Consider the following 15408-nt stretch of genomic DNA (forward strand, 5'->3'; position numbering starts at 1 on the left):
TTCCTGCCAACAGCACAGGAGGGTTCCCTTTTCTCCGCACGTGGAGAAGGGGCGACAAGTCTAGTTCTAGATGGCAGAGAGGCAGATCAGAGAAGGCTTCTTGGAGGAAGTGACATTGGCGCTGAACCCCTAGACATGTGTAGAGATCAGCCAGGAGAAGAGATAGGAGGGAGCTTTCCAATAGGAGGAACTGTGTGAGGGGAAGAGCTCAAAATCAGGCCAGTGGGGCTTCATGAGCAAGTGAGTAGAGGGAAGGCTGCAGAGGATGGCAGGGACCAGGCCACACAGGACCCTGTAGTAAGGACAAGAAATTGGACATTTATCTTGTGTTTGCTTGATCCACTCACTCCTTTCTTACTAACCCTGTCTTTCAAGATTGAGCTTAGGGACTTCCCTGGTGGGCCAGTGGATAAGAACTCTAACTCCCAATCCAGGGGGTCTGGGTTTGATCCCTGGTCAGGGAACTAGATCCCACATGCCACAACTAGGAGTTTGCATGCTGTGAGTAAAGATGCCGCATGCTGCAACGAAGACCTGGAACAGCTCAATAAATAACATAAATATTAAAAAAATAAAGATTGAGCTTAAGTCCATCAGCTCAATGAATCTTCTGACTCCTCCTGGGGCTTCCTGGGGTAAAAGTGCAGGCTCTGAGTCAGGCAGATCTGGGTTCAAACCCTGGCTCTGCCACTTACCATCTGGGTAACCCTGGCCTAGTGACTTCATCTCCCCATGGTTGGGTGTTTATCTATAACGCTGGGATAATAGTGATATCTGCATGGCAGGGCCGTTGTGAGGATCAGGCAGGTCACACCACTGGGAAGTCCCAGCACAGTGCCTGGCTCCACATAAGGGCTCAACCAGTTGGCACTAGTGTTATTTGTCTTCTTTCACTCTGGACATCTTCCCCTCATCCTCCAGCTCGTTCAAATAGCAAAGCACCTGGAAGCCACGGTCTCCTTTTCAGAATCCTAAGATGTCCTGATGAAAGCTCACAGAAGCACACGTCCAAACATGAAGTCTGATCTTTCCTGCACTCTGCTCCTCTTTCAGCCTCTTCCAGTTGATGGTGACTCCATCCTCCCCATTTGGAGTCCGTTTTGACTCCTCCTTCCCTCAGATTTCACTCCAACCCATCAGGAAATTCTCTTGGTCCTGCCTTTAAACTCCATCTAAACTCCTATCACTTCTCTCCAACTCTACTGCTACTCCTTGGTTCAAGTCCCCGTCGTCTCTGAACCTGGGTAGATTCCAGGGGTTATCTTGCTGGTCTTCCCGGTCCTGCCCGTGTCTCCCTACGGCACATTCTCAACACAGCAACCAAACGTATTCTTTTTTAAAAAAAGAATTATTTATTTATTTGGCTGTGCTGGGTCTTAGTTGAGGCATGCAGGATCTTTAGTTGCAGCATATGGGATCTAGTTCCCTGACCAGGGATTGAACTCGGGGGTCCCCTGCCTTGGGAGCGTGATGTCTTAGCCACTGGACCACCAGGGAAAGTCCCTGGAGGGATTCTTTAGATGTCAACTCAGAAGCCTCTTCAGTTCCAAAACCCTTCTAGGGCTCCCATGTCACCTTGTCTTCTCTACTCTTTCACCCCCTCATGCAGCCATTCTGGCTCCCGTGTGCATGTGTGTGTGTGTGTGTGTGTGTGTGTGTGTGTGTGTGTGTGTGTGTGTGTGTGTGTGTGTGTGTGTTAGTTGCTCAGTTGTGTCTGACTCTTTGCAACCCCATAGAATGTAGCCCGCCAGGGTCCTCTGTCCATGGAATTATCCATGCAAGAATACTGGAGTGGGTTGCCATTCTCTTCTCCAGGGGATCTTCTCGACCCAGGGTTGAAACCCTGGTCTCCTAAATTGCAGACAGATTCTTTACTATCTGAGCTACCAGGGAAGCCCATGGTCCCCTTGTTGTTCTTAAGCACACCAGGTGGATTCCTGCTTGAGCACCCACTGTTCTCTCTACCTAGAAAGCTCTTCTCCTAGGTATCTGCTTTACTCAGATCTCAAATGTCACCATCTCGCCCAAGCCTACCCTCATCACCTCCTTAAAATCTGTAGCCCTCTCTTACTGCCATTAGGATTTTTGTTGTTCAGTTGCTCAGTTGTGTCTGACTCTTTGCAACCCCACAAACTGCAGCACACCAGGCTTCTTGGATGGCTACTATCAAAAATAAATAAAAACAACAAGTCTTGGTGAGGATATGGAGAAAATGGAATTCTTACACACTGACTATTGGTGAGAATGAGAAATGGGGCAGCCTCCAAAGAAAACAGTATGGAGGCTCCTCAAAAAATTAAGAATCACCATAGGACCCAGCAATTTCACTTCTGGGTATATACCCGCAAAAGAGTTGAAAGCAGAATATGGAAGAGATATTTGTACAGCCATGTTCATAGCAGCATTATTCGCAATAGCCAAAAGATGAAAGCCACCTAAGGGTCCCTTCATGATGGGTAGATACACAAATGTGGTCTATCCATACGATGGAATATTATGTAGCCTTCAAATAGGAAGGGAATCCTGAAACATGCTACAACACAGATAAACCTTGAAGACATTATACTAAGTGAAATAAGCATAACCTCCACTCTGTGAGGTTTCTAAAGCAATCAAGTTCATAGAGACATAAAGTAGAATGGTAGTTGCCAGAGGCTGGGGAAGGGGAGGAGGGGGATCTGTGTAGTGGGACAGTGTGTCCGTTTTTACAAGATGAAAAGAGTTCTGTGGATGAACAGTGGTAATGATTGTGCAATATTGTGAATATACTTAATGCCCACTGAACTGTACTCTTTAAAAACACTTAAAATGACAAATGATATCTTCTGTGTATTTTACTATAGTTGAAAAAAATCATAGCCCTCGTCCCCCATCCTCCAATACCATGTTCAGCTTTTCCTCTTTTAAGATTTTTTTTTTTAATGTGGACCATTTTTAAAGTCTACTGAATTTGTTAACAGTATTGGGTCTGTTTTATGTTTTGTGTTTTTGACCGTGAGGCAATGTGGGATCTTTGCTCCCTGACCACGGGTCAAAGCTGCACCCCCTGCATTGAAAGGCATAGTCCTAAGCACTGGACTGTCAGGGAAATCCCTGCTTTTCCTTTTTTTTCAATTGCATATTACCTTCCCACATACCATATAATTTGCTTATTTATTGTTCAGTGTCTGTCTTCATTTAGTTGTATGAAAGCTTCACACACCAGGGGTCTGATGGATCCCAAGTTCATGGGACATTGCCTAGATTCCATCCGATACTGGATTTTAGGGTAGATCAAGCCACAGGATTAAGTAAAAACGTTATGCATTGAAAAAAATCAGAAAAATCTGTTCATCAGCTTAATCATTCTCCTTGACAGCAGGGGCCACCATTATTAAGTTTTAGCAGCTAAAGCACTGAGTCCCCATGGAAAGATCAGACATAGCCTTGTTTCATTATATTCACTCTCCCTCCAAGTTGTGACAATCAAAACTGTCTCCAGACATTGCCAATGTCACCCCATTGAGAACCACTTCTCTGAAGCGTTTTAGTTTAGACAATACATTTTTCGGTCTCTCCATTTACAGAGCATCTTCAGACCTCTCTTTACGCCTCACTTTTCTCACATTAGTCATGTAGGGACTATGGCTTGTGCCCCTTCCTGCAGCTTCAGGATACTTTTGGTAAAAGACTGTAAACTCCCCGAGGGCCAGAATGTGGTCTGACACATAGAATGCCCTCCCTGCATGTCTGTCCTGTGTTAATCTTTGTGCATCAATCATGCTTTTTATTTTCTGTATTCTGATGTTTTGACCTTTTGGGGCCTTGCAGATTCTGGAGGGCTCTCCCCTCCCAGGGTTAACTAGTAAATAAGTCGCCTGCCAGTGGACCTTCTGTGTGCAAACCAACCAATCCAAAGCCACTAATCCACCTGCACTAATCACACCAGGGCCAAATACCAGGCAACTGGAGACAGTCCCTATGCTCAGAGCCTGGAGAAATGACTCAAACTAGCTGATCCTCAACTTGCTTGCCCTGCCTCACCTGCTCCTTCCTGTGGAAACCACAGCAAAGACTCTGCCCCAGATTTTATCTCACCCTTGCCTCCCCAGTTCTATTCCTGGGTCGGGAAGATCCGCTGGAGAAGGGATAGCCTACCCGCTCCAGTATTCTTGGGCTTTCCTGGTGGCTCAGCTGGTAAAGAATCCACCTGTAATGTGGCAGACCTGGGTTTGATCCCTGGGTTAGGAAGATCCGCTGGAGGAGGGAACGGCTACCCACTCCAGTATTCTGGCCTGGAGAATTCCATGGACTGTAGAGTCCATGGGGTCACAAAGAGTTGGACACGACTGAGCGGCTTTCACTTTCACTTGCCTCCTTACTGATCCCAGTGTTTCCCCATTTGGCTACCCCCTGCCCCCAAAATGTGGCATGCCCCCCTTCTTGGAATCTGTGAGTATAACAGAGTCTGAAGTCTTCAGTTGGCAGTCATCTCCTGATCTGTTTGCCACACCTAAATGATAATAAAACCAATATTTTAGGGACTTCCCTGGCAGTCCAGTGGTTAAGACTGTGCCCATCCAATGCAGGGTCTCAGGTTCGATCCCTGGTTGGGGAACTAAGAGCCCACGTGCCACACAGTCAAAAAATAAATAAATGTAAGTTTGACTCAGTGGGATTTTCTAGGCAAGAATACTGGAGTGGGTTTCCATTCCTTCTCCAGTGTTTTAAAACACTGCCCACAATCTGTTCATCCTCTTATAGCAAAATATGCCTGAATGATCTGAAAATCAACTCTGATCACCTTCCCCCGTCTCACTCTACTTGTAAACCTTTCAGGGGCATCCCACTGATCTCAGGAAAACATGGAAACCCTGTGGTCTCTGTATAATCCAGCCTGTCTCTCCCACCTCTACTCCTTGGTCCTACTCCCTGGGTCTGTGTCCCCCATCTCTGCGGGATTCTCCTGGTCTCCAGACCTCAGGCAAGTCTATCCTGACTACTCTTCCCTCCAGTTGTTCTTTATCTTGGCACCCTATTTGTTTCTCTCTCAAGGCTCATTCATTTGCAAACGTATAATGATTTCTTGTTTACTTGTATATTAACCGTCTTCTCAATAGGGAATCCATTTCAGGAGGGCAGGTGTATTTTATCCCGTTTTGTATCTCAGCCTTCAGCGCACAGTCAGCACTCAGTAAACATTTATTAAAATACTGAAGAATAGGGACTTCCTTGGTGGTCCAGTGGTTAACACTGTGCTCTTCCAGTGTAGGGGGCACAGGTTCGATCCCTGGGCACTAAGATGCCACATGCTGTGTGGCATGACCAAGTAAAATAAAATACTAAAGAAGGGGGCCAGACTCTTTTGAGATGCTCTCTCTGTTGACTCCTTTAATCTCCATGGCAACCCTGTGAGATGGGAATTACCATCTCCATTCTACCAGCAGGACACTGAGACCCAGAGAAGTAAAGTAACCTAACCTCAGAGCTGCCGAGTAGTGGGGGCAGGAAATTCAAACCCAGATCAGTCTGTTTGCAGAGTTGGCGCTCCTTTCTGTGACACCCTTACCCCATCTTTAGGCATGACTTGAAATGCTACCCTGTCATAATCACAATTAGGCACAAGCTTCCTTTTTCAGTCTGATAGATTCATGAACTCAGGGGATAAATACCCAGAAGCTCAGATGAAAATAGAAAAAAAAAAAAACTTCCTCACCCTAATCGCGTCTCAGACCCTAATTTAAGGTACTGAGGTGAATTACATGATGGTTCAAGCAAAATCTTTGGGTTGACAGTTATTTCCTCAAGCTCTTCCCTTCTTTCAATAGAAAAATTATGTAAAACAAATGTTCCCTGCTATTTTGGTAAATTATATGCTATATATACACAACAAATGCCAAGAAATTGTGAGCCAGCTTGTTTCAAAGCCCTCATATAGTTAACATATGCCACTGCTATTTTCTTTTTCTTTCATATTACATTTTTTTCCCCTTGGAAAATCTTGGCTTATGTCACTGATAACTGCTTTTAGGAACCCATCTGATTCAAAATGTAGTCTGGCTTTCTGAGTGTAATTTAATGTCAGAGGTCTCTCTTTACATCCGTCTTAAAACAAGTGTTAATAAATAAAGGGCCCTGGCTTCTAGTGGATTGCCAGAGAAGGAATGTGAACAGATCCTGGCTTAAAACGCCAGGGAGCTAAGCCATTTCTCAAAGTCAAATTTCACAAAGGTCAGTGTCCTCCATGCTCAAGGTACAAAGGTGACTTGAACGAAGCTGGGTTGGAGGAAAGCCAATATTGACACAAAGCCTCCACAGTTTTCTGTTCATCAAGCTCAGTTTATCTTCACGACAGTCCTGTAAGCCTGTCTTCATCCCACTTCACAGATGAACGTGTCTGTAACATGCTTAGCTAATGTTACAGATTGACAAGTGTTCTGTAAATAGTCACTATTGTGATTTATCTTGATTATTTAAATTAATAGATGTGCAGGTTTAAAAATTTACATATTACAGAAGGATCCAAAATGAAAAGTAAAAAGAAATTTCTTTCCCTCAAAACTCCCCATCCCCATCCGTCCTCCTTCCCAAAAATCAACCAGTCTCAGGCTTCTTAAGTATCCTTCCAGAATGTTCAATGGCAGCAGAGAAAATATTCTTGAGCACACTTGAACATGCACATGAATTCATGTACATGAATTCCCTGGGGACCTGGTTACAGCGCAGATGTTGATTTAGAAGATCTCGGTCAGGACCTGAGACTCAGCGTTTCTAACAAGTCCCTGGGGAGGCTGGGTCTCTGGTTTGAGACCATACTTAAATCTTAGTACCGAGAACCTAGATCGTGGGACTGTAGCACATTTAATAGTGAGCCCCGGCAGGAGTTCCCTGGCAGTCCAGTGGCTTTCACTGCCACGTCCCTGGATTTGGTCCCTGGTCTGGGAACTGGGATCCTACAAGCTGTGTGGCCAAAAACAAATGAGCCCCAACAATCTTTGCCTGTTAGTTCTTGCAACCGACTTGTGTGTCTGTTCATTATGTGTGTTTATGGTGTTAAAATAGTCGCTATAAAGTTTACTATTTCAACAGCTATGCGGTTAATGGGATGAATTACATTCAGTCGTGTCACCTTCACTACCATCCATCTCCAGAACTTTCCCATCTTCCTCAACTGAAACTCTGTGCCCATTAAACACTAACTCCCCTTTCCCCTCTGTCCCCCCAACCCCCAGAGCTTGGGGACCACTGTTCTACTTTCTCTCTGTGTGACTTTGACTATTGTAAGCCCATTTAGATAGGCGGACTAGTACAGTCATTGCCCTTTGGTGTTGGTTTTATTTCACTTAGTGCTGTGTCTTCAAAGTACATCCATGTTGTAACATGGGTTAGAATTTCCATCCTTTTTAAGACTGAGTAATACTTGGTTGTATGGATAGACCACAGTTTGTTTATCCATTCATCCACTGATAGCCACTTAAGTTGTTTCCACTTTCACCTGTTGTGACACAGATCAACACAAATTAAAAAAAAAAAAAAACTTTTTTTTTTTTTGGCCGCACCATGCAGCCTCCAGGATCTTAGTTCCCTGAACCAGGGATGGAACCTGCATTCCCTGAAGTGGAAGTGCAGAGTCTGGACCGACAGGGAAGTCCCAATAAAATGTTTTTTAAAAAAAAAAAAAAATTTTCTGTAGTGGCTGTTCCATCATCTATTTAATTACTCCTCTCTTGGTAATTATTTCTGGTTTAGTATTATTTGCAGCAAAGCTGCAAAGAGATGCTAGCACCAGAAGAGAATACAGAGAGCTGAAGTGGGGATGCTGAAATCAGATAGCTTCACCAAAGCCTAGACACTCACTGTGTGACCTTGGGCAAGCTCCCAGCCCCTTGTGCTTGAGTGTCCTCCTCTGCAAAATGGGGACAATGAAAGTGGGAATAAATAATTTAAGGATGCAAAGTGCAAACATTGGGCCTGACGCATGGCGAGCTGATGATCCACATCTGCCATCACTGGGAGGGTAAACCATTGCTTACCGTGACTGTCCCCACAATGAACTGCCAGCACAGCCTCACATTCCGGGTTGGCGCTCAAAGCACTGAAAAATTGGAAAGACATCATAGCTTGCATGGGTGCTCAGCCGTGTCTGACTCTTTGCGACCCCAGGGACTGTAGCCCTCCAGGCTTCTCTGTCCACGGGATTTGCCAGGCAAGAATACTGGGGCAGGTTGCCATTTCCTTCTCCAGGGGATCTTCTTGACTCAGAGATCGAACCTGCATCTCCTGTGACTCCTGCACTGGCAGGTGGATTCTTTACCACTGAGCCACCTGGGAAGCCCATATCACTGTTTACCTTCCCAGAAGGTTGCAGTGGAAGCTGTTATTCAAAGAAGGAAGCACAGAGCCCTGGACCGTCCTGGAGGAGAAGGTGTGATGAAAGGGAGAGTGTCAGACCACATAGCCATCTTCTGTGATGTTACCCTCAGAGTCAAAGGCGAGCCACGGACCTTCCCTTCACCCCTGAAAAGGCATTGATAATGCACGTAAATGTTCATTTCCTTCCTTCGCCTAGTAATTTTCCACATTCTATCTTCTATTAATACCTCAGGGGACTGTTTGTAGTTTTGAGTTGGGGGGTTGCTTCCAGGGGAGCAAGAGCCCTACTCTTTGTTGCTTCCTTCCTGGAACCCCATTTGTATCACCCCTCAGTGGATTACAGAGTGAAAATGTCTCCCCGCCTCACCACACCCCCAGCCTCTCACTGCACCCAGTTCATTTCATTTACAGCTTTTCTCGCAATGTATAGGATATCTGTGTAGCAGTATATGCATCCACATGCATAATATTATATATAAATACATATTTATATTTACAATATTAACATATACTGACATAAAATTATATGTTTATAGCTATAATATTTATATATGCATGTATTTATAATTATTCACATTTAAAATACAAAACTGCATGTGGATATATACATGAAATTTTTATTGAGGTATAAAAAATTATATGTGTATATCCACATGTATTTTTGTATTTATATATGTAAATAATTGTAAATACATACATATATAAATAACTACATACTTATGCATTTATATATAATACTTATATAAGGAGAAGAGGACAACACAGGATGAGATGGTTGGATGGCATCACCGATTCTATGGACATGAACTTGGGCGAATTCCGGGAGATGGTGAAGGACAGGGAGGCCTGGCATGGTGCAGTCCATGAGGTCGCAAAGAGTCTGACACAACTTGACGACTGATCAACAAAAAGTTGATTTACAATATTATTTTGGTTTCAGGTTTAAAACATAGTGATTCATAATTTCTAAAGATTAGGCTCCATTTATGTTATGAAATATTGGCTGTATTCCCTGTACTGCACAATATATCTATTTTATACACTGTAGTTTATATCTCTTAATTCCCTACCCCTATCTTGCCCCTAACCCTTTCACCCTTCCCACTGGTAACCACTAGTTTGTTCTCTATATCCACAGGTCCTGCTTCTTTTTTGTTAAATTCACTAGTATATTTCATTTTTAGATTCCACATATAAGTGATAATATACAGTGTTTGTCTTTCTCTGATAAATTTCATGGAGGTGACATTCACGGCGGTGCTAAGGGTTGAGGGTTTGGGGGTTTAGGGGAGAGAGGGGCATGGCAAAATAAGGTAAAATTCACCATTGAAACCATTTTTAAGAGTACAAGCCTGTGGCATTAAGTGCCTTCGCGTTGTGCAACCATCAATACCATCCGTCTCTAGGACAGTTTTCATCTTCCCGGACTGAAACTCTGCCTGTTAAACACGAAGTCCCTATGTCTTCCTCTCCCAGCCCCTGGGAGCCACCATTCTGTTTTCCGTCTCTGAGTCTGACTGCGTATGGAATCATGCAGTATTTGTCTTTTGTGACTGGCATATCTCACTTAGCATAATGTCTTCAAGTCTCATCCATGTTATGTAATGTGTAGAATTTCTTTCCTTTCCAGTTCCTTTTTTTTTTTTTTTTTTTGATGCACAGCTTGTGGGATCTTAGTTCCCTGACCAGGGATCGAAGGCCCTCAGCTATGAAAGCACAGAGCCCTAACTGCTAGGCAACCAGGGAATTTCCCCTTCCCTTCCCTTCCCTTTTATTTATTTATTTTTTTTTTTTGGACTTCCCAAGTGGCTCAGTGGTAAAGAACCTGCCTGCCAATGCATGATCTCCTGAAGGAGATGCCAGTTCGATCCCTGGGTCAGGAAGATCCCCTGGAGAAGGAAATGGCAACACACTCCAGTATTTTTGCCTGGGAAATCCCATGGACAGAGGAGCCTGGTGGGTTGCAGTCCATGGGGTTGCAAAAGAGTTGGACAGAACTGAAGGACAAATACTTTCACTTTTCCCTTTTTAAAAAAAATGATTAATTTTATTGAATCTTCACCCTAGTATGCACCTCTTTTTATAAAGCCATTTTTATTTTATTAGTTATTTTTAATAAATTATAAATCAATAATTTTTACTTATTTATTTTGGTCACACTGCACAGCATGCCGGATTTTAGTTCCCCAGCCAGGGATTGAACCCACGCCCCCTGCAGTGGAAGCAAGGATTCCTAACCACTGGACTGCTGGGGAGTTCCCTCTTCCCTTCCTTTCTGAAGCTGAATAATAGCCTACTGCATGTATAGACTACATTTTGCTAACACACTCGTCCACTGATGGACACTGGGGTGTTTCACCTTTGGGCTGTCCTGAATACTCCTGTCATCATGGACGTACATTTACAATGTTGTACAACCTTCCCTTCTGTCTAATTCCAGACCAATTTCATCATCCCCAAAAGGGAATTCTGTGCCATTAGACAGTCACTCCCTCTCCCTCCTTCCCCAGCCCCTGGCAACCACTGATCTGCTTTCTGTCTCTCTGAAGTTGCTTCACATAAATGGGATCACGCATATGTGACTCTCTGTGTCTGGCTGCTTTCACTCAGCAGGATGTTTCAAGGTTCTGACAGTGACTCGAGGACCTTACAGTGGTTATGCTGGAGACTGCTCAGAGCGGCTCCAGCGAGCAGATTTGATGGTTAGATATTCAGGAAATCTCAGAGCCTTTTATTTAACTGTTGAGAGCTTAAAGCGGGTCGTGGTGGGAGTTATTTACCCCATAGATATTGGCAAATGCTACACATCAGTATGGTCTTGGGGGGTTTATGTGAGACTGAGTTTGTAGGCACTGCTTCAGAGCCTCCCCATAATCTCCATCAGCACCACCCCCCTGCAAAGCTGCTGTTTAGTTGCTAAGTTGTATCCGACTCTTTGTGACCCATTAGACTGCGGCCTGCCAGGCTCCCCTGCCCATGGGATTTCCCAGGCAAGAATACTGGAGTGAGTTGCCCTCTCCTTCTCCAGGGGGATCTTCCCAACTAAGGGCTCAAACCCGCATCTCCTGCATTGGTAGGTGGATTCTTTACCACTGACATCCAGGCTTAAGCCTTGGTTCTTTCAAGCTGTATTGAGAGATGGAGATTGGAAAAGAGACCTGGTGGCTTCAAATGAATTAGAATCAAATGTTGGCAGTTTCATATAGTTCAACCTTCTAGTAGGGTCCTTAAGCTGGACAAGAAGCAAAGATAGTTCTCTCATTGTTATCTATTTATTTTTATCTGTTTTAGATATTTCAAAATAAAAGATTTTGTGGGGGAGGAATGGAAGGGTTTAACTGGTATCCTGTCTTTGGCCAGAAACACAAGGTTTTGACCAGACAGACCTAAGGGTGACCCCCGGCTCCATGCCTTTTTAGCTCTGCGAAAAGTGAAAGTGAAGTCGTTCAGTCGTGTCGGACCCTTTGGGACCCCATGGACTGTAGCCTATCAGGCTCCTGCGTCCATGGGATTTTCCAGGCAAGAGTGCTGGAGTGGACTGCCATTTCCTTCTCCAGAGGATCTTCCCGACCCAGGAATGGAACCCGGGTCTCCCGCTTTGCAGGCCGACGCTTTACCGTCTGAGCCACCAGGGAAGCCCCCGTGACCATGGTTAAATTCCATGACTTCTGGGGCCTCCGTTTTCTTGTCTGTACAATGGCTATAAAAATACCAACCTCACAGAGCTGTTGTGCTTCCCTGGTGGCTCAGCGGTAAAGGATCCACCTGCCAAGCAGGAGATATGGGTGTGATCCCTGGGTCGGGAAGATCCCCTGGAGAAGGGAAGGCTACCCACTCCAGTATTCTTGCCTGGAGAATCCCACGGACACAGGAGCCTGGTGGGCGACAGTCCATAGGGCTGCAAAGAGGCAGACATGACTGCGACTAAACAACGAACAACAGGGCTGCTGTGCAGAGCGAGTGCGTCGAGAGCAACATCTAGAATGAGGCACAGAAGCTGCCGGACGGTTGGGGGCGTGGTGGGGAGGGGGCGTGGTGGAGAGGGGGCGTGGTGGAGAGGGGGCGTGGTGGAGAGGGGGCGTGGTGGAGAGAGGGGCCTGGTGGAGAGGGGGGCGTGGTAGAGCTGGCGGCGAGTGGTGGAGTGATTGCTCCAAGGTTCAGTCCCGGCCGCTCTGCCTGCAGACCCTGTGCGCTGTACTCTGCCCCGTATTTCCAGCCGGAGACGAGCTTGACAGCTGGAGCTTTCCCAGTTCAGCCTCGCCATTGAATGGTGTTTCCGGTATTTACAAAATTACTATGATATCATCTGCCTTTTCTCCCAATTCACAAGCAAGGAATGTTCCCCCAGGCTTCTGGAATCTGGAGACTTACGCTTTCTATGCCAGAGCACTAGTTATTCTTGGTGAAACGTGCGGAATAAGGCAATAGTTAATTGATGATGATGATAGCAATTTTTTTTAAACGTAGAAATTTATCCATTTTAGGGTGGTGGGAGGGGGGTTCACGGTCGGGAACTCATGTACACCCGTGGCGGATTCATGTCAATGTATGGCAAAACCAATACAGTATTGTAAATTAAAAAATAAATAAAAAGAAATTTATCGATTTTTACCTTTCAAAAATGCCCAAATTTGCCTTCTAGTTCCTCATCATCAGGCTTCCTTGATGGCGCAGTGGTAAAGAATTCACCAGCCTATGCAGGACACGCAGGTTCAATCCCTGGATCGGGAAAATCCCCTGAAAGAGGAGATGGCAGCCCACTCCAATATTCTTGCCTGGGAAATCCTATGGGCAGGGGAGCCTGGTGGCCTACAGCCCACAGGATGGCAAAGAGTCAGAGACGATGGAGTGACTGGGCACTCACACACGCCCTCATCAGCCCTCTGCCCTCTATGCCCTTGGCATCGCAGACTTCTTTTTTCAAAGCCCAGGGAGGAATGGGCATCACTCATTCCATATGGCTGTCTCCTGGGAAGGTAGGGACTCATCTCTTCTGTTACCGCCGTGACCTTGCAACTCATCGCAGGGCTGGCAGAAAGCAGGAGTTTTGTTTCAGGGTGAGGAAGCTAGAAGGAGACAGGTTATTATGTTTTTGCCTGGGTCTCAGATAAATAAGTTGCTGCTCAAAGAAATCAAGGCATTTCCCAGAGTCACAAGAAGCTGCACAGTGTGAAGGAATGTATTGTATTGAGAGTAAAGTCCATGGGGTCTCAAACTCAAATGCCTATGAGGGCAAGGGGAACAAAGTGCCAAGTGAGAGGAACACAGAGTTAAGTGTAAAGAAAAATGGCAAGAGACCGTAAGGGCTGGAGGTCCTTTGGAGAGGATAAGACTGTCAGTCATCTGGGGATCGAGTGGCCCATATACAAGGGACACACTGCTCTGGTCTAGCCATGTTGGTCCCTTATTAGAATGTAGGTCCCAGATGGCCAGATATTCTGTTTTTTAAAGAGACATCAGGGATCTGGATTTCTTTGTGAATTCTTCTAATTTTAAAACTTTGATGTTCACTTTAAATTAAAAAAAAAAATTACTGTGTGGGCAGCTTTTTGTAAGCATAAAGCAATCCTTATGTGACCAAATTGTTACTTACATTCATTTCAGTTCAGTTGATCGGTCGTGTCTGACTCCTTGCAACCTCATGAATCACAGCACGCCAGGCCTCCCTGTCGATCACCAACTCCCGGAGTTGACTCAAACTCATGTCCATCGAGTCAGTGATGCCATCCACACATCTCATCCTCTGTCGACCCCTTCTCCTCCTGCCCCCAATCCCTCCCAGCATCAGGGTCTTTTCCAACGAGTCAAACCCTTCGCATGAGCTGGCCAAAGTATTGGAGTTTCAGCTTTAGCATCAGTCCTTCCAGTGAACACCCAGGACTGATCTCCTTTAGGATGGACTGGTTGGATCTCCTTGCAGTCCAAGGAACTCTCAAGAGTCTTCTCCAACACCACAGTTCAAAAGCATCAATTCTTTGGCGCTCAGCTTTCTTCACAGTCCAACTTTCACATCCATACATGACCATTGGAAAACCATAGCCTTGACTAGACAGACCTTTGTTGGCAAAGTAATGTCTCTGCTTTTTAATATGCTATCTAGGTTGGTCATAACTTTCCTTCCAAGGAGTAAGCGTCTTTTAATTTCATGGCTGAAATCACCATCTGTAGGGATTTTGGAGCCCCGAAAAATAAAGTCTGACACTGCTTCCACTGTTTCCCCATCTATTTCCCATGAAGTGATGGGACCAGATGCCATGATCTTTGTTTTCTGAATGTTGAGCTTTAAGCCAACTTTTTCACTGTTCTTTTTCACTTTCATCAAGAGTCTCTTTAGCTCCTCTTCACTTTCTGCCCTAAGGGTGGTGTCATCTGCATTATCTGAGGTTATTGATATTTCTCCCAGCAATCTTGATTACAGCTTGTGCTTCCTCCAGCCCAGCATTTCTCGTGATGTGCTCTGCATATAAGTTAAATAAGCAGGGTGACAATATACAGCCTTGACGTACTCCTTTTCCTGTTTGGAACCAGTCTGTTTTTCCATGTACAGTACTAACTGTTGCTTCCTGACCTGCGTATAGGTTTCTCAAGAGGCAGGTCAGGTGGTCTTGTATTCCCATCTCTCTCAGAATTTTCCACAGTTTATTGTGATCCACACAGTCAAAGGCTTTGGCATAGTCAATAAAGCAGAAATAGATGTTTTTCTGGAACTCTCTTGCTTTTTCCATGATCCAGCGGATGTTGGCAATTTGATCTCTGGTTCCTCTGCCTTTTCTAAAACCAGCTTGAATAACAGGAAGTTCACGGTTCACATATTGTTGAAGCCTGCCTTGGAGAATTTTGAGCATTACTTTGCTAGCATGTGAGATGAGTGCAATTGTGTGGTCTGAGCATTCTTTGGCATCGCCTTTCTTTGGGATTGGAATGAAAACTGACCTTTTCCAGTCATGTGGCCACTGCTGAGTTTTCCAAATTTGCTGGCATATTGAGTGCAGCAGTTTCACAGCATCATCTTTTAGGATTTGAAACAGCTCAACTGAGATTCCATGACCTCCACTA

The 15408-nt window shown here is 45.0% G+C and overlaps 1 protein-coding gene across 1 annotated transcript in view; it reads left to right on the forward strand.

Annotated features, from left to right (window-relative positions):
• SVOP (SV2 related protein) overlaps nucleotides 1–15408 on the forward strand; it is a 66991-nt gene that overhangs the window by 3732 nt on the left and 47851 nt on the right. The window lies entirely within an intron of this gene.

Source organism: Capricornis sumatraensis, chromosome 17 (assembly GCF_032405125.1).
Source record: "Capricornis sumatraensis isolate serow.1 chromosome 17, serow.2, whole genome shotgun sequence".
Lineage (NCBI taxonomy): Eukaryota > Metazoa > Chordata > Mammalia > Artiodactyla > Bovidae > Capricornis > Capricornis sumatraensis.